The sequence below is a fragment of the Chelonia mydas genome, chromosome 3 (assembly GCF_015237465.2).
Source record: "Chelonia mydas isolate rCheMyd1 chromosome 3, rCheMyd1.pri.v2, whole genome shotgun sequence".
Taxonomy (NCBI): Eukaryota; Metazoa; Chordata; order Testudines; family Cheloniidae; genus Chelonia; species Chelonia mydas.
The window spans coordinates 25990627-26009644 of record NC_057851.1 but is presented as its reverse complement, the minus strand read 5'-3'; the positions used below and the strand labels follow the sequence as shown (position 1 = coordinate 26009644).

General features: G+C 40.7%; 1 long non-coding RNA gene across 5 annotated transcripts in view; it reads left to right on the top strand.

Moving 5' to 3' along the window:
- The first annotated feature begins 822 nt into the window (after positions 1 to 822).
- Positions 823 to 19018, top strand: part of LOC122464921 — a 104042-nt gene continuing 85846 nt past the window's right edge. For all 5 annotated transcript variants that reach the window (XR_006289360.1, XR_006289359.1, XR_006289357.1 and 2 more), the window contains exon 1: positions 823 to 1496. This is a non-coding gene — a long non-coding RNA (uncharacterized LOC122464921). The remainder of the gene's footprint in view (positions 1497 to 19018) is intronic.

Here is a 19018-nt window from a genome sequence, read left to right as displayed (position 1 = left end):
TAGCAGAAAAAACAATAAGATAATAATTTAAAAAATCATATAGTGACTCATCCTGCAATGAAACTTTTGCCATTGATTTCAATGGGCACACAGTCAAACCCACAATTTGTTTATTTTCAGAATGGGCACCCAAAAATAGGGCTGCAAAAATGAGCAGATACTTCTGAAAATTTTGACCATCACTTACAATTTATGTGTGTGTGTGTGTGAGAAATCAAAATCAGCCCAAATATTAGTATGGTTATAACCTTCCTAAACTAACAGATTCCTATACCTATGATGCAACAAATCTATTTTATGCAAATAATCCCAAACCTGAATTTAACAGATTAGGTTACTCTATATGTAAGAGCAACAGGCTACTCCTTACAAAGGAACAAGCCAGCAAGAAGAATTTTATCTGCAAGCCAGAGATTCATGAGCAAAGAAAAATAATAAACTGGAACCATTTTTGGTTTAAAACTTGGAATATAAATTCAACCATTTCCATATATTTTGGGCTCAGTTCCGGGTCATACTTTGACTTTTTTGTGGTGCACTCTGGGAGGATCTAGCTGTAGAACTGTTGTGTCCAGCTGCAAGATGATCATCTCAGTGCATGTGAAATCATCTGATGGTGTAAAGCAGGCTCCTATGCCACCCTCTTCTAGGTTACCAGTGTGAAGATGCTCATGGTGGAACGCTGTATACCTTTCCAGTTGTATAAATTCTGCAGGATTCGGAGATGTTGGACTCTTAACAGGATGAGTTGGCCCTTTAAGAGAAGCTCCAATGTTTATTCTGACTGTGCCTAGCTTCAACTCTGGCACAAAGAATTCTGGGTCTTGTAGCCCACATGGAACATGTGACTATAGGCTACAGCAAAGCCTACTGGGAAATGGGGGCAGGACTAAGAAATTACTCCCTTAGAGTTAGTCAGAAACATAGTAAATTGCTGAGGAGGTGGCTCTTGAGGTAACGAGTAATATAGGAAAGAGAAATAATAGTTCCTTGCAGACAGGAAGCCAGGGAAGGTGTCTGAGGAGGATTTATTAAAGGACTGCTAGGGAGACAGCCTAACTAGAACTGGTATTGTATAAAACAGGTCTGGGAAACAATAAAGCAGGGCAGTTTGGGGTCTGTGTCTGTGCTCTCAGCTGCTTTATGATTTAGGGATTCTAGGGGGGGCTCCCTGAGAGCTCCACTGTGAGAAGTGGTGCTGAAATCTCTGCAAGACAGGGAGAAGAAATCTGTGAACTCTCAACAAGCTACAAAGTACTATTGGCACCCCTGAAGGCAAACGCACACAGACATAGAGGAAAGGGGCTGACCCTTCTCATAGGTAACCTGAAGATCTGTTGATGGAGTCCCTGCAATGAGGGTTGAAGTACTCTGCTTTATTATTATTATAGCCTTTGTGTACCCTGGAAGGGATGGACTCCTAATTTGACTGGAGTGCTAAAGCACCAAAGCATCTGATGAAAGAAACTAATCAGCTGTGCATCTCAACAAGGAGGGTAGGTAACTTGGAACTTAAACCTGGCTTAAACATTGCTTAGCTTCGGCTAGAGTAAGTTTGATTTTTTGGGGTGCATGTGGGTGGGGGAGCTGTAAATTGGGTTTTTTTTTAATTAAAAAAAAGGCAGCTCATGTTTGGAAGCCATCCCTGGGGACATGGATCAGAGAGTAGGGGGAGCAATCAAATGAGCATGATAAATTGCTGTGCTGAAATCTATTATGGAGTTATATAACTTGTCAGCAGACCAAACTGCTGACTGCTAAATGCTGTAAATTCACCTTCAATGTGATTGACTTCTGTGGTTTACTGCAAAGCTGAAATTACTTCTATAACGAGGGTGTAGCCAATAAACCAGTGAGCTTTTTCTTCCACTCTGCAAAGATGTGCCCCATTTCCTGTTATAGCTTTTGGGTAATGTAGTACAATGGACATTTTCTATCGTAAGCAGTTCCATAATTAGAACTACTACTGTAGGGCAAATACAAACTGTTCTTTTTCCTTGTGCTGCATAAACTTGTATAGAGCACACAGCATACTTCTTTGGCTGCAGTTTCTTGTGAAACCAGATTAGTGGGCAATTTTCTTTCATTTTTACATTCTCTACCGCAGCCTATCACTGTAACAGGGATGTGAAGGCATTTATTGGACACAATTTTCCCGGGTGAAATCCTGGTCTCAGTGAAGTCAATGAGAGTTTTGCCATTTATTTCAGCATGGTCAGGATTTTACCCCAGGAGCTTCTGTATGATTGTACCTGGAGCTCTTTGACCTTGATGAGTCTCCCATGGTCAGTAGGGGGTATGGGGAGAATGGGTTTTTTTGTCCAGATCGGTTAGATAGAATCAAAGAGGTGCTGAAGCTGTAAACTTATCAACTCACTGCCTGAAGTGGAAGGCGTTGTGCACAGGTGCTATGAATCCCAATATAAATGTAGGTAGTTAGGAGGTTTTGGGATGCCAGGACGGATCCAAGCAGCTTCCTCAGCAATTCTTCATTTCCTGACAAACTGGAATTTCTCTGACAAGGTTCTTCTCCTTGGTGCCCCCTCTGCATGCTTTTGAAGGTGTTCAGCTCTTACTACTTTGGTTGTTTAGTCTCCTTCAGGTAATGTGGAGGCTGTACTGTATCTCCTGTCAGGTGAAATTTAGAAGCCCATTTTAACTGCCTGAGAACCCTGAGCCATAAGGATAACTGCAGGAGACTCTTTCGTGTTCAGTGTGTGAAATTTCTCACTTTTTATTTTGTCTGTTGTGGCATTTTCCAACACTAAATAAATTATGCCAGGGATACAAATCCCTTTAAAATTATTAATAACCTTCACTATAGAACCTACGCTTCTTGGACTTTAGAGGCATCATTGTGTTCTTCAAATGGAGTGTAGAGACAAACAGCTGAGAAACAGTGTATCTGTGCTCTCCGTGCTCCTACTATGTTTCTGAGGTCCTATAAAAGAAGTGCGTTTTTCAGAGTGACTGTTACAAGGTAGGGCAGTACTTGAAGGGACAGTCTCTTTGTTCATTACATACAGTACCTAGCACAATGGAGACCTGGACCATGGGGAGGGCTCCTAGGTTTTATTGCAATACAAATAATAGTTGGAAGGGGCCATTTTCTTCAGCGCTGACTCTTGATCCAGTCTAAATGTAGGGAGAAAGGAGTAACTGGAGGATTTATCTGCTTGCCCTCAAATAAGGATGGGTATATTGCTACCAGAGACCATAGTGAGACTGGGTTTGTTTGTTTGTTTTTTTGACCACTTGTTTTGGGACAACTGTAGTATTGGGCAAAAGGAAGCTGCCCTGTCTTATTCTCACTTACAGTTCTGTGGCTAAGGGAAACCCATGAATACTTGTTTCCCAAAGTTTAGACTGGAACCATTATTGCTATCTTTTCATTGTTTGGACTAGACTTAGAGAGGCTTTGGCCCTAATACAGAAGGTCTTATAGATGGTCTACTTAGATGATCCTAGTCTTCTGTCGTCTTGGTACCTCCCAAAAATATGAATGCTAAAAGACAGACTGGATAATCTAATGGGCCTCTTTCTACTCTGCCTCTATGTTCCACCTCTACCTCTGTGCCAATCCAGGGTTGTTCTGTACAGCATATTATCAAGCATTTTTTTCACATCTAGTTTTGGAAGACATAATCAGTGAAGTCTCCACCACTTGCCCCACTGTCAGGAAGTGTATTCTGATATTCACCTTAAATTTTTCTCTTTATTCTTCAGTCCTATCACTCTTAGTTATCCTCTCCTGTAGAATACTAAATTCCTCTCTGGCTTTTGTACCCCTCAAATATCTAGATACTTTAGGGACTATTTTAACGTTAAGTGACTTAGGCTTCTATGTGCCTAAAGTCATGTTTGATGAAAGATTTAGTCTTTTAAATCACTTAGGCACTTGAACATATTACCTTTACTGACTTCATGGCAAGGTCACTGTTAATTAGGATGAAAGATGTCTTACAAAGTTTGTGTTTTTACCATCATCTTCCAGGGCACAGCCACGTCAATCTCCAGTTTGTATATAGAATCATAGGGTTAGAAGGGACTGCAGGGGTCATCTAGTCTACCCCCTAGTTGTGTCTAAACTAACATAAAACTAACACTGATCCAGATTTTGCCTCATAGGCACTGGCTGGTATTGGGGCAGTGAGGAGTCTCACGCTGTCAGGGGAGTGCTAGAAGAGATTGTACCATGAGACATAAGCCATCTAAGATTCCCCAGAACTCAGAAGACAGTGCACGTGTGGTTGCCTCTCCATGAGTGGCCAGTCGAGCTGGCTGGTGTGGTGATAGGGATGCAACCTATTGGATGGTTTGTACCCTTAGAGAGGTGCCCAGGATAAGTCCCTGCAGCCTCCCAAAGACAGGGACTGATTGTGCTGACCCCTGCTTTGTGGGGAGTGGAAGAGGCACACATAGATAAGGGAGGCTCTTTCCACTCATTCCATTCAAGGGCCAAGCACAATCCAGCCCAGGGTTAGAGGCAAGAACTGGTTGTTAATTAGGAATGTTTTGGGGCATGGAGAGAATGTCAGTTGGGTTGAGCATTATATGAATGGTCTTTCTCAAATTACTCTATGTGGATTTACTTTTTGTCAAAACTTGTTTTATAATCTGTGTATCTAACAATTGTCCTAGCTTTTTTCAAAAATTGAGAAAAACAAGTATGTTTCCTTAATAGCAGTTCCGTGCACTTACACAATGAAGAGGTATCAACCTCCATGATTGCATTTGCGAATCTTAAGCACAGTTGTTCACCCTTTCAAACAGAAGGTGGTTTCCCTACTCATGTCCCGTCAGTTATTGCAATCCCTTTGTGAGCTTTTTACGTAAATAACAGCCATCTCTGTTTTATAAACACAGCCGGGCCACGGCTGAATAAGGTGAAAGGATACTTATCAATGCCTTTATTTTCTGTGTAGGCCAGGGGTTGCTCAATCAGGTACAGTAACAGTACTCATGCTTCTTCCTAACCCTGGTGGCTGTGTGCACTGTACATCAATAGTTGAACAGAAAGACTGTTTTGTTTTGCTTTTTTCATATAAAAAAGCTTTTTGGAATAACTGTTCCTTTTCCCAAACCAGTCAAGAGTATTATTCATTAAGTGTGTCTCACTTGTAAAGACACATACAAGATTTTGCCTTGTGAATCTCAAGGCTTGCCTATGTTCAGATAAAATCTGCAGTTCAGATTTTGGGGTGTGATTCACAGCATTCACCAAAACACTGTGCTGTAACTTCCCTGTGTGAATACTGCAGGTGCAAGCTGAAAGATTCCTACTTCACATTAATATAGCCCTGTTTGAAGAGGACTACGTTATTGTGAAGTGGGAACCTTTTTGTTTGTGTTCACATTGTCCAAATGCAGGGAGTTACAGTGCAGCACTTTGGTATGTGCTGCTGTTCACACCCCTGTAGTCTGAACTGTAGGGCAGTATAGATGTTTCTCTGAGAGTGGAAAATAGACAGACATTGTACAAAAACAAGCAATGAACATACCAAGAGAAAAAATTAGATCAGAATAAGTTTCTTAGGAGGAAGTTGAGCTTGAATATTTTTACTCAAACATAGATCTTCTAAAATTGTCTTGATTTGTATATTGTTTTTAATTATGTGATTACATCTGACTTGGTCTTCACTTTGTGGTAACCATGTTGACTTTCTATCACAGCAGTATCTAAGACTGTCACAATTATTTACTCTGAGCATAGAAAGAAGCTATTGTTGACTTTGATTGTTTGATGTAGAGACCGCACTCCTCTACATGTACAAAGACTTTAAAAATCTGTTAAATTTATCACAAGAATAATCTTTCTACCATCAGGTCATAAGGCTGCACTTGGAAATTACCAATCCTCTATCATCGTCCCTACTAAGGCTACCCCTCAGAAAGACTCAGGCTCTGCTCCTGCAAATGCTTAAGCACACACTTAACTCTAAGTGCAAGATTAGTCTCAGTAGGATTACTCTAGGAATTAAGTTAATCATGTGTATGTGTAAAATCAGAGCCTTAGTGAAAAGAATAGCTATGTCCATCATGATGAGGCTCAGGTGTGGTTGTGGAGGGCAAAGGGGGTGGTGATGGTGAAGAGTAATGGCAATCTCACTGCAGTTACTGTCATTGGACTTTGCCTTGACATATCAGTTCTATTTCTCTCCTTAATTCCCTCCCCGCGCACACACCCCATAATCTCGTCTCATTTCTTTGTACTGAGAAGACCAACTTCTTAAAAACTGAGTGATGTGGGGCCTTTAGGCAGTACCATCATAAATCTTTACTTAATGGCAGCAGATTAATGTCAGTGCTTAAATATTATGTCAATTGGGAGCCAATTTTAGGACCTAGTTGGATAGATCACATCCTCTCCAGCACCTACAACAAAAGAACTGCAGGACCTATCTACTAACAGTTTTCAATTAACTGCAACATGATCCTCTACTAGATTTCTGCCTTCCAGCAAGTCTAGAAGCAGTATGTAAATCAGTGGTAGAAACTTTCTGCAAACAATTTACTAAACATCAGACTCTTCGCAGAGACATATTCCCCTGTCCTGTTGGGAGTAAGGCATTAATGTGACACCAGCGCCAGTGTAGATAAGTGGACACAATATATTCTCAAGTAGAGTGGCTGGAATTCTCAAACCGTGGTTCAGAGGAGAATTTTATAATTCCCTTCACTTGCCAGATAGGCAAGTGGCTTAATTAAATTTGGACACTTAGCCAGTGCTTAATTTGTGCCAGAACTTGCTCTAGGCTTGGCAGTTCATAGCCCTGGTGCCTGTGGGCTTTCCCCATCAGTTATGAAAGTAAAAAAAAAATTGCTGAAGCCCCAGCACCTCTTTCATTACAAATTAAACGCTGTACTTAGCTAAATTTTAGGTGAACCTCTTTTACCTAGAAACAGGGATGAAACTTTTGATAAGTCTCCCAAGATACCTCATGCTTCTAGATTTTAGCATCTCAAGGAATTTCCTTCCTCTTGCTCCAGTAAAGATGTGTAATGGAAACTAATATCCCTAATTAGTCATGTTGCCCTTTTGTGGGTAACTATTGCCCAATCAGTGAAAATTTGAGTCAGTTAGAAATAATCAGTAATTTATAGAGCAAAATATTAAATCTAACTCTAATTTATTTACTTGCACAAATCATTTAGTAGGTACTTTGGGTTTAACTTACATGTTGTGGTTAATTAACCAACTTTGTAACCATGTGTAAACAATGGAAAATTTCAGCTGATTTGATGAAACTTGTATTGACGTGACACATAAAAATATTAATACCACTTCTTTATGAGTACAACGAGTAACTCACTGACTCTGAAAGTGGATGTTATTACAGCATAGATGGAATTATGAGCAGAAATCTCTTCAAGTATTTGTTCTTTGATTTTGTATTGGGGATTGTCATATGCCAATTGTATACCCGGAGAGGACCATTTCATATCTAGGGAAATATGGAAATTAACATGACTAAAAGGCATTTTGGGGCTTTAACTGCAGAAATTCAAATCCATATTTTTGCTGGAAAACAGGAATTGTAATGTGGTCAGAGAGGTAATTTTAAAAAGAAAATTGCCTAACGGTACAGGGCAGGATTCTCTAACACTACTAACATTGTGTAGTATTTATGTGAGACTACTTGGGTGACTAAGGACTGCTAGAACTGACTAAGGCTTGAAGAATCAGGCTCATCATTATATCTGGATAGTAATCTGTATCTGGCATTTTTACTTTGCCCATTCAAAATCTGAATCTTCAAAGAAGGCTTTTTAAATACAGTATCTCAAACAACACTCTAAAAATTGACTTCTAGTAGCATCCATTTCCTTTACTTGTACAACATTGAGGCTGTGGTCTCACTGAAGCACCTATGTGCTGCTGCAGTGGGGACAGGGGTGCTTCAGAACTCTGTCAGCAAACAGTCAGGGGATCTCCACAGCTAGCAGAATTCCAGCCCTTAGATTGATAGCTGTCTGGTCCTCTCAGCTGCAGAAACAGAAATCTGCAGCCTGTATCCAAAGTGGAATCAGCATATCCATTTCCTAAATCTGTAAAGGGCTCTATTTTCTCCTCCATAAGCCCATCTAAGTCAGGCAAGATGTCACCAATCTTCACTTTAAGTGCTGCCCCATTATCTCTCTCTAACTGAGACACAATCCCATTTTAAAGTGGCAAACTGATAGCTCAGTGTATGTTTCACAGGGTCTGTAGTCTGAGGGGTAACAAATGCTTCCCTCCAGATCTCCTATTAGATCTATAAAAATGTGGCAGACCAAATATTAATCTAATGGATGGCTTCCTTAGTAAATAAAACTGGAGTAGCAGTTTTGGCCTGTATCCAAAGTGGTTCCGTTATTGGGATCTAACCCTCCCAGCAGACCCATCTCTTGGTCCTGAGGCAATCAGCCACTGCATCCACAGAGCTCTTTTTAGCACTTCTATTTACAAACTTTCTCCTCCTTGCTCTCTGACTGGTTCAGCTATAAGGGGGTAACTAGAGTGTGACCTCCCAGGTGGGTTGTCCACAATGAAAACTTCCTATAAAATCTCAGAAAAGCTAATGAGCATGTCAAGTAACTGAAAAACCCTGTTCTGAGAGACAAGATGAGGTAATATCTTTTACTGGACTGACGTCTGTTGGTGAAAGACACAAGCTTTTGAGCTCTATAGAGGTCTTTTTTCAGATCTGGGACATTTACTCAGTGTCACAGATAAATACGAAGTGGAACACATTCTTTAGCATAAATAGTTAGCATTAACACCTCTGCGGTCATAGGACAAAAAAGGGGAGTTAGTGAGTTACAGATTGTTGTAATAACACACAGATCCAGTGTTGTCTTTAAGATCATGATTTTTAGTGTCTAGCAAAGTTATAAGAAAAGGAGTACTTGTGGCACCTTAGAGACTAACCAATTTATTTGAGCATAAGCTTTCGTGAGCTACAGCTCACTTCATCGGATGCATACTGTGGAAAATACAGAAGATGTTTTTATACACACAACCATGAAAAAATGGGTGTTTATCACTACAAAAGGCTTTCTTTCCCCCCACCCCACTCTCCTGCTGGTAATAGCTTATCTAAAGTGATCACTCTCCTTACAATGTGTGTGATAATCAAGGTGGGCCATTTCCAGCACAAATCCAGGGTTTAACAAGAACGTCTGAAGAAGGAGGGGTGGGGTAGGAAAAAACAAGGGGAAATAGGTTATGAATTTAAGCTACCAGGCTCATCTTTTGAAGGTGCTGCACAGGTTACCTCTGAGGATGGGGACTGAGAGATCAGATATGGAGTGATCATTTTGTGAAAAGTTGTCGCACACAGGTTATATGGTGTTTTTGTCTTATCACTTTTCTGTGGGAGTTCATTCAAGAGTGTACTGGTTGTCTTGTTTCACCCATACAGTTGTTATTGGGGCATTTAGTGCTCTGGATGAGGTACACCACATATTGTGATAGGCATGTGTACTATCTATGCATATTGTATGGGGTTTTGATCATTGTAGCACTGGAGATATGTCTACAAGTTTTGCATCTCTTGTCACAGCACAATCTGGTGCTACTTTGAATTAGTGTCTCCTGGTCTTTGGGGAGCTTGCTTCTGATTATGAGGTTTTTTTGAAGGCCACAAGAGGGGGGATTCAGGAAAGATTTCTTTCAGGATATGGTCCCAATGAGACACCCTGTTCTGGAAATTTCTGGGTCTTTCTAACTGAGTTCTCCTACCCTAAGCTCTTTGCACATGAACAGAGACACAGAGTATCCAACTAAGATCTATGCTTCCTCTCTGCTGCTTCACTCCCCCTCTGCTGTGAAAACAAAGTCATATGCTGCAGTGTAAAGCATTTGGGTTACACTGGCTTGGGCATAACGTTCACAAAAAGCCCACTGCAGAATGACTTCTGGCATTCTGTATCTGGAGATGAGACTTGGAGATGTGAACTACACTCCCGCTTGATCAGCTAAAGGCAACGTAAGTCCTAACTACGGCTGGTAAGATATCTTTTGATGAAACAGGTTTGGGTTGTTGTGTTTTTTGGGTTTTTTTTAAACAAAATACAGATTTGTTGAAAGAGAACTTTTGGCAGCAACATATCTCTTTTGATTAAACTCTTGTCGGGAAGGTTTCTCAGGTCCAAGGTGGAATTTTTGGTTAAAATCAAAGGGTATGTCTACACTGCAGTTAAACACCTGTGGCTGGCCTATGTCAGCTGACTCAGGTTCGCAGGGCTCAGGCTAAGGGGCTGTTTAATGGTGGTGTAGGTGTTTGGGCTGGAGCCAGGGCTCTAGGACCCTGTGAAGTGTTACTGTTCAGAGTAACTGACCCATATTCTACTGCTGTGAACATGTAACCCTTCTCTATTTCAACCATGCTGAAATGGCTAATCCAAGAAATTGGGAACCAGAAGCATACTAGAATTTCTCTCTCTCCCAAGAAGGGGGGAAGCAGATTCTTTCTGAAGCAGTGCTTCCTGGGCTGCTCCTGCAGTTTAAGCTACTCCTTGGGTCAAGGCTATGCCTGAAGTTGCATTCTAGCCCCAGGTATATACTAATAATTTAGAGCCAGACTCTGCTAACCTTTATTCACATTGACTATTATCTTGCTCCACAAGGATTCTCATTGGAATTAATAGAAGCATAAAATACTGCTCAATGTGAATATGGCTGATACAATCAGGCTCTTAGCATAGTTCTTGCAGTGGAATCCATGTTTATTTAGGTTTATATCTTCTAAGGACTCCCTTAAAATTCATCTTTTCCCAACAGAGGATGATGACTCCTTGGAGCTATTGAAAGTGTTGACTCAATAACTAATAATTCCTTAGGCTCAATAATAGCATTCCATCATGTGAATGACTACTTAGGGACTCTCTAAGGCGAATTATTGCCATGTCGCACAGTAGGAGCTCCAGAGAAGCCATTATGATCTATTGTATCCATGTACATGAAATTAACTGTAAACATTTTCTTCCTCTCGTTTTTAGAAGTAATCGGAGGCATTATATTAATGTCTTTCCTGCAGCTATGAAGAATCATGACTTGATAAATGGCACTGGAAAAATTTGTCATAAGAAGTCTTTTAAACGTATCCCTTTCAGAGTTTTTGATCCATTTTTATTCATAGACGTATTGGGGGTGGGGGGAGGGAAGCATCAGCAATTATGCTCTTGATTATATTGAGATGGAGATTTTAATACAGTGCAAGCTCCCAATAAACCTTCCATATCACTGAAGCTCATCTAGACTATTAGTGTTTTCCTTTGCATACCCTATATCTGTGTGAAACAATTAACTTTTTATCTGTTGAAAATAGCTTTTCTTTATTACAAAACTTAAAATTAGAATGAAAACTTGCTTTCTTATGACCCATCAAAAATGTGATGTTCTCCCCATCCACATCATCAGTGTTAAGATAATCTTCTCATTGCTGTACCATGTCACAAGGCTAGTTCTAATATAAACCTGCTTTGCTTTAGATTCCAGTATTAACAGTCTGTGCGCTGCTTTATCCCTGTATTATTGGACTGGTTAGTGTAGATGTATACCGCTACATTCTATTGGATAGAATTGGAACAACTCAAATTTTTGTCACAGGCCTGGTCTACACAGAAAAATTAGATAAACCTAACTACAGTGTTCAGGGTGCAAAATTTTTCACAACCTTGAGTGACATAGCTAGGCTGACCTAACTCCCAGTGTAGATGCAGTGGCGCTGAAGGAAGAATTCTTCTGTTGATCTAGCTACTGCCTCTTACAGAGGTGGATTAACTACACTGATGGAAAACCCTCTTTCAATACCGTAGGAAACTTTTATGCTGTGGCGCTACAGCCATAGACATATCTATGGGTAAAGTAAATACACCCATAGGCCCTGTAATACTAAATGATTGTCCTTTAGACTAATGAAACAATAGACAATATTAACTAAATAAGCAAAAGCTGGAGGATGTGGTTTCTAATTAAAGCTGGTCAGGATCCTCACAAAAGGAAGAAAGGAGAGTAGCAAAATACAGACCCTGGACTTCAGAAAAGCAGACTTTGACTCCCTTAGGGAACTGATGGGCAGAATCCCGTGGGAGGCTAATATGAGGGCGAAAGGAGTCCAGGAGAGCTGTATTTTAAAGAAGTATTATTAACGACGCAGGAACAAATCATCCCAATGTGCAGAAAGAATAACAAATATGGCAGGCGACCAGCTTGGCTTAACAATGAAAACTTTGGTGAACTTAAACACAAAAAGGAAGCTTACAAGAAATGGAAACTTGGACAGATGACTAGGGAGGAGTATAAAAACTATTGCTCAAGCATGTAGGGGTGTAATCAGGAAGGCCAAAACACAACTGGAGTTGCAGCTAGCTAGGGATGTTAAGAGTAACAAGAAGGGTTTCTGCAGGTATGTTAGCAACAAGAAAAAGGTCAGGGAAAGTGTGGGACCCTTACTGAATGGGGGAGACAACCTAGTGACAGATGATGTGGAAAAAGCTGAATTACTCAATGCTTTTTTTGCCTCAGTCCTCAAAGACAAGGTCAGCTCACACACTGCTGTCCTGGGCAATACAGTATGGGGAGGAGGTGAGCAGCCCTTAGTGGTGAAAGAACAGGTTAAGGACTATTTAGAAAAGCTGGACATGCACAAGTCCATGGGTCCAGATCTAATGCATCCGAGGGTGCTGCGGGAGTTGGCTGATGTGATTGCAGAACCATTGGCTATTATCTCTGAAAACTGGGGGTGATCAGGAGAGGTCCTGGATGATTGTAAAAAGGCAAATATAGTGCCTATCTTTTAAAAAAAAAAAAAAAAGGAAGAAGGAGAACCTGGGGAACTACAGACCGGTCAGCCTCACCTCAGTCCCTGGAAAAATCATGGTGCAGGTCCTCAAGGAAACCATTTTGAAGCACTTGGAGAAAAGGAAGGTGATCAGGAAAAGTCAACATGGATTCACCAAGGGCAAGTCATGCCTGACCAACCTGATTGCCTTCTATTATGGGATAACTGGCTCTGTGGATATGGGGAAAGCAGTGGATGTGATATATCTTGACTTTAGCAAAGCTTTTGATACAGTCCGCCACAGTCTTCTTGCCAGTAGGTTGAAGAACTATGGATTGGATGAATGGACTATAAGGTGAATAGAAGGCTGGCTACATTGTCGGGCTCAATGGGTAGTGATCAACGGCTCAGTGTCTAGTTGGCAGCCGGTATCAAGTGGAGTGCCCCAGGGGTGAGTCCCAGGGCCAGTTTTGTTCAACATCTTGATTAATGATTGGGATGATGGGATGGATTGCACCTTCAGCAAGTTCGCAGATGACACTAAGCTGCGGGGAGAGGTAGATACACTGGAGGGTAAGTATAGGTTTCAGAGGGACCTAGACAAATTGGAGGATTGGGCCAAAAGAAAATCTGTTGAGGTTCAACAAGGACAAGTGCAGAGTCCTGCACTTAGGACGGAAGAATCCCATGCACCGCTACAGGGTGGGGACCAACTGGCTAAGCAGCAGTTCTGCAGAAAATGACCCGGGGATTATAGTGGATGAGAGGCTGGATATGAGTCAGCAGTGTGCCCTTGTTGCCAAGAAGGCTAATGACATATTGGGCTGCATTACTAGGAGTGTTGCCTCAGATTGAGGGAAGTGATTATTCCCCTCTACTCAGCACTGGTGAGGCCACATCTGGAGTATTGAATCCAGTTTTGGGCCCCCCACTACAGAAAGGATGTGTACAAATTGGAGCGAGTCCAGCAGAGGGCAACGAAAATGATCAGGGGGCTGGGGCACATTACTTATGAGGAGAAGCTGAGGGAACTGGGCTTGTTTAATCTGCAGAAGAGTGAGGGGGGATTTGATAGCAGCCTTCAACTACCTGAAGGGTGGGGGGAGGTTCCAAGGGGGATAGAGGTAGGCTGTTCTCAGTGGTGTCAGATGACAGAACAAGGAGCAATGGCCTCAAGTTGCAGTGAGGGAGGTCTAGATTGGATATTAGGAAACACTATTTCACTCGGAGAGTGGTGAAGCACTGGAATGGCTTACATAGGGAGGTGGTAGAATCTCCTTCCTTAGAGATTTTTAAGGCCCAGCTTGACAAAGCCCTGGCTGGGATGATTTAGTTGATGTTGATCCTGCTTTGAGAAGGGGGTTGGACTAGATGACCTCCTGAATTATCCTCCATACCTAATCTTCGATGATTCTATGAAACAGTTCATAGGAAACAAATTTCCCATTTGAAAATTTCAGAACATTTCAAAATTGTTTTCAAGTACTGTTTTAGCAGTTTTTTCTAATATAAGCTACATTTTTCAGGTCAAAATGACTGCTCATTTAAAAATTAATGTTAACTTTTAATGTTTAATTAAAAAAAAAAAAGCTCAAAACTGAAACAATGCTTTGACCTTATCCAAAATTTGTGAAGACTTGAGATTTTGACTTCTCATCCCAATTCAGGACATTCCTGGCAGAGCTCCACATGTGCATTGTGTGAAAAAAGCATGTTGTTTTGTTTGTTTTAAACCTGCTACCAATTAATTTCATTGGGTGACCCCTGGTTCTTGTGTTCTCTGAAGGAAAAAATAATACTTCCCTCTGAACTTTCTCCACACCAGTCAAGATTTTATAGACCTGTATCATATTGACCCTTAGTCATCTCTTTTCCAGTTTGAAAAGTCCCAGTCTTCTTAATCTCTCCTCATATGGAAACTGTTTTATACCCATAATCATTTGTTACCTTTCTCTGTGCTTTTTCCAATTCCAATATATCTTTTTTGAGATGGTGAGACCAGATCTGCATGCAGAATTCAAGATGTGGGGCTACCATGGATTTATATAGAGGCATTATGATATTTTCTGTATTATTATCTATCCCTTTCCTAATCATTCCTAAAATCATGTTAACTTTTTTGACCACTTCTGCACATTGAGTGGATGTTGTCAGTGAACTATCTACAATGACTCCAAGATCTCTTTCTTGAGTGGTAACAGCTAATAAAGACCCTATAACTTTGTATGTATAGTTGGGATTATGTTTTCCAACACTGATTACATTGCATTTATCAACATTGAATTTTATCCACTATTTTGTTGCCCAGTCACTCAGTTTTGTGAGCTCTCTTTGTAACTCTTTGCCATCTGCTTTGTATTTAACTAACTTGAGTAATTTTTCCACCTCGCTGTTTACCCCTTTTTTCCAGATCATACATGAATATTTTGAATCTCACTTGTCCCAGTGCAGACCCTTGGAGAACCCCACTATTCAGCGCTCTCCATTCTGAAAACTGACCATTTATTCCTACCCTTTGTTTCCTGTCTCTTAATCAGTTACTGATCTCTGAGAGGACTTTCCCTGTTATCCCATGACTGCTTATTTTAAGAGCCTTTGCTGAGGGACCTTGTCAAAGGCTTTCTGAAAATCCAAGTACGTTCTATCCATTGAATCACCCTTGTCCAAATGTTTGCTGACGCCCCTCAAAGAATTCAGATAGATTGTTGAGACATCATTTCCCTTTACAAAAAAGTGTTGACTCTTCTCCAACAAATCATGTTCATCTATGTGTCTGATAATTCTGTTCTTTACTATAGTTTCAACCAGTTTGCCTGGTACTGAAGTTAGGCTTACTGTCCTGTAATTGCTTTGATCACCTCTACAGCCTTTTTAAAAAAATGGTGTCACATTAGCTATCCTCCAGTTAGCTGATTTAAAATATAGGTTACATACCACAGTTAGTAGTTCTGCAATTTCATTTCTGAGTTCCTTCAGAACTCTTGGGTCAAAACCTTCTGGCCCTGGTGACTTATTACTCTTTAATTTATCAATTTGTTCCAAAACCTCCTCTAGTGACACCTCCAATCTGCAACAGTTCCTCAGATTTATCACCTAAAAAGAATGGCTCAGGTATGGGAATCTCCCTCACATTCTCTGCAGTGAAGGCTGATGCAAATAATTCATGTAGTTTCTCCACAATGGCCTTATCTTCCTTGAGTCCTCCTTTAGCACCTAGATTGTCCAGTGGCCCCACTGTTTGTTCAGCAGGCTTATGTACTTAATTTTTTTTGCTGTTACTTTGAGTCTTTGGCTAGTTGCTCTTCAGATTATTTTTTGGCCTGCCTAATTATACTTTTACACTTGACTTGCCGGAGTTTATGCATTTTTCTATTTTCCTCAATAGGAATTTAACTTCCAGTTTTTAAATGATGCCTTTTTTACTTTAAATGCTTCTTTTAGCTAGTTGTTTAGCCATGGTGGCACTTTTCTGGTCTTGTTACTATGTTTTTTTAGTTTGGGGTATACATTTAATTTGACAAAAAGAACAGGAGTACTTGTGGCACCTTAGAGACTAACAAATTTATTAGAGCATAAGCTTTCATGGGCTACAGCCCATTTCATCGGATGCATAGAATGGAACATATAGTAAGAAGATATAAATGTACTTACAGAGAAGGTGGAAGTTGCCATACAAACTGTAAGAGGCTAATTAAATAAGATGAGCTATTATCAGCAGGAGAAAAAAACTTTTGTAGTGATAATCAAGATGGCCCATATAGATAGTTGACAAGAAGGTGTGAGGATGCTTAACATAGGGAAATAGATTCAATATGTGTAATGACCCAGGCACTCCCAGTTTCTATTCAAAACCAAGTTAATGTTATCTAGTTTGCATATTAATTCAAGCTCAGCAGTTTCTCCTTGGAGTCTGTTTTTGAAGCTGTTGTGTTGCAAAATTGACACTCTTAAATCTTTTACTGAATGGCAAGAGAGGTTGAAGTGTTCTCCTACTGGTTTTTGAATGTTATGATTCCTGATGTCAGATTTGTGTCCATTTATTCTTTTGCGTAGAGACTGTCTGGTTTGGCCAATGCACATATGTCATAAAGGGAAGGCTAACCACCCTTAAATCCTTCCTGGCCAGAGGAAAAAAAAACCTTTCACCTGTAAAGGGTTAAGAAGCTAGGATAACCTCACTGGCACCTGACCAAAATGACCAATGAGGAGACAAGATACTTTCAAGAGCTGGGAAGAGGGAGAACATCAAAGGGTCTGTGTCTGTCTGGGTGAGGCTTTTGCAGGGGACAGAACAGGAATGGAGTCTTAGAACTTAGTAAGTAATCTAGCTAGATATGCGTTAGATTATGATTTCTTTAAATGGCTGAGAAAATAAGTTGTGCTGAATAGAATGAATATTCCTGTCTGTGTGTCTTTTTGTAACCTAAGGTTTTGCCTAGAGGGATTCTCTGTGTTTTGAATCTAATTAACCTGTAAGGTATTTACCATCCTGATCTTACAGAGGTGATCCTTTTCTTTTTACTGTTTCTTCTATTAAAATATTTCTTTTCAAGAACTGAATGCTTTTTTTTCATTGTTCTAAGATCCAAGGGCTTGGGTCTGTGGTCACCTATGCAAATTGGTGAGGATTTTTACCGAATATTCCCCAAGAAGTAGGGTGCAAGGGTTGGGAGGATTTTTGGGGGGAAAGATGTTTCCGAACAACGCTTTCTCAGGAACCTAGAGAAACGTTTGGTGGTGGCAGTGGAAAACCAAGGGCAAAGGGTAAAATAGTTTGTACCTTGGGGAAGTTTTAACCTAAGCTGGTAAAAGTAAGCTCAGGAGGTTTTCATGCAGGTCCCCACATTTGTACCCTAGAGTTCAAAGTGGGGAAGGAAACTTGACAACATGGCAGAGGGTCTGCTGGCACATGATGGCATATATCACATTGGTAGATGTGCAGGTGAATGAGCCCCTGATGGCGTGGCTAATTTGATTAGGTCCTATGATGGTATCACTTGAATAAATATGTGGACAGAGTTGGCATCGGGCTTTGTTGCAAGGATAGGTTCCTGGATTAGTGTTTTTGTTGTATGGTTGCTGGAGAGTATTTGCTTCAGGTTGGGGGGCTGTCTGAAAGTGAGGACTGGTCTGTCTCCCAAGATCTGTGAGAGTGAGGGATCATTTTTCAGGATAGATTGTAAATCTTTGATGATGCGCTGGAGAGGTTTTAGTTGGGGGCTGAAACTGACAGCTAGTGGCGTTCTGTTATTTTCTTTGTTGGGCCTGTCCTGTAGTAGGTGACTTCTGGGTACTCTTCTGGCTCTGTCAATCTGTTTTTTCACTTCAGCAGGTGGCTATTGTAGTTTTAAGAATGCTTGATAGAGATCTTGTAGGTGTTTGTCTGACGGATTGGAGCAAATGCAGTTGTATATTAGAGCTTGGCTGTAGACAATGGATCATGTGGTGTGTCTTGGATGGAAGCTGGAGGCATGTAGGTAAGTATAGCGGTCAGTAGGTTTCTGGTATAGGGTGGTGTTTATGTGACCATCGCTTATTACCACAGTCATGTCCAGGAAATGGACCGCTTGTGTCAATTGGTCTAGGCTGAAGTTGATGGTGGGATGGAAATTGTTGAAATCATGGTGGAATTCCTCAAGGTCCTTGGGTCCAGATGATGAAAATCCCATGCAGTTTGCAGGCATTTCAACTTTGGGACATGTAGACTTGTAAATTTCATTGAATGACATTCTTTTCAAACTTTTGTAATGTTTGTTAGAATGTTCTTACATTTCAGGAATGGAAGAAACCACTCTTCCATATAGTCTTGTACCAACATCCATAGAAGTTAGTTTGAAGGTTTTTGTTAACTTCAGTGGGTACAAATAACCCAACATTTATCTTTGAATTCAAATGAGTTTTAAGACCATCTAATGGAATTTTGGTGGCACCCTGGCTCTTGATTTTTGAACTCTTAACATTGGCAATCCTGGGTAACAAGCTTCTTCTGGATATCATCTCAAAGCACCTTTCCAAATACTAAAGGCTAAATATTTTTATTCAGTTTCCAACCCCTAGTGCCTTCAAGTGCAATGCAAAGAGACCAGAAAATGACCATCATAAAATTTTTCTTTTGTAGGGAAAGATGATGATGATGATGCAGATGTACCAGGTCCAGGCCCTTCACCTCCAATTTCTGCCACATACACTGTAGGGAGAGTGTAAGGGGATGCAGGAGGTGATTATGGTTGAATGGAAGAGTTCTGCTCCAT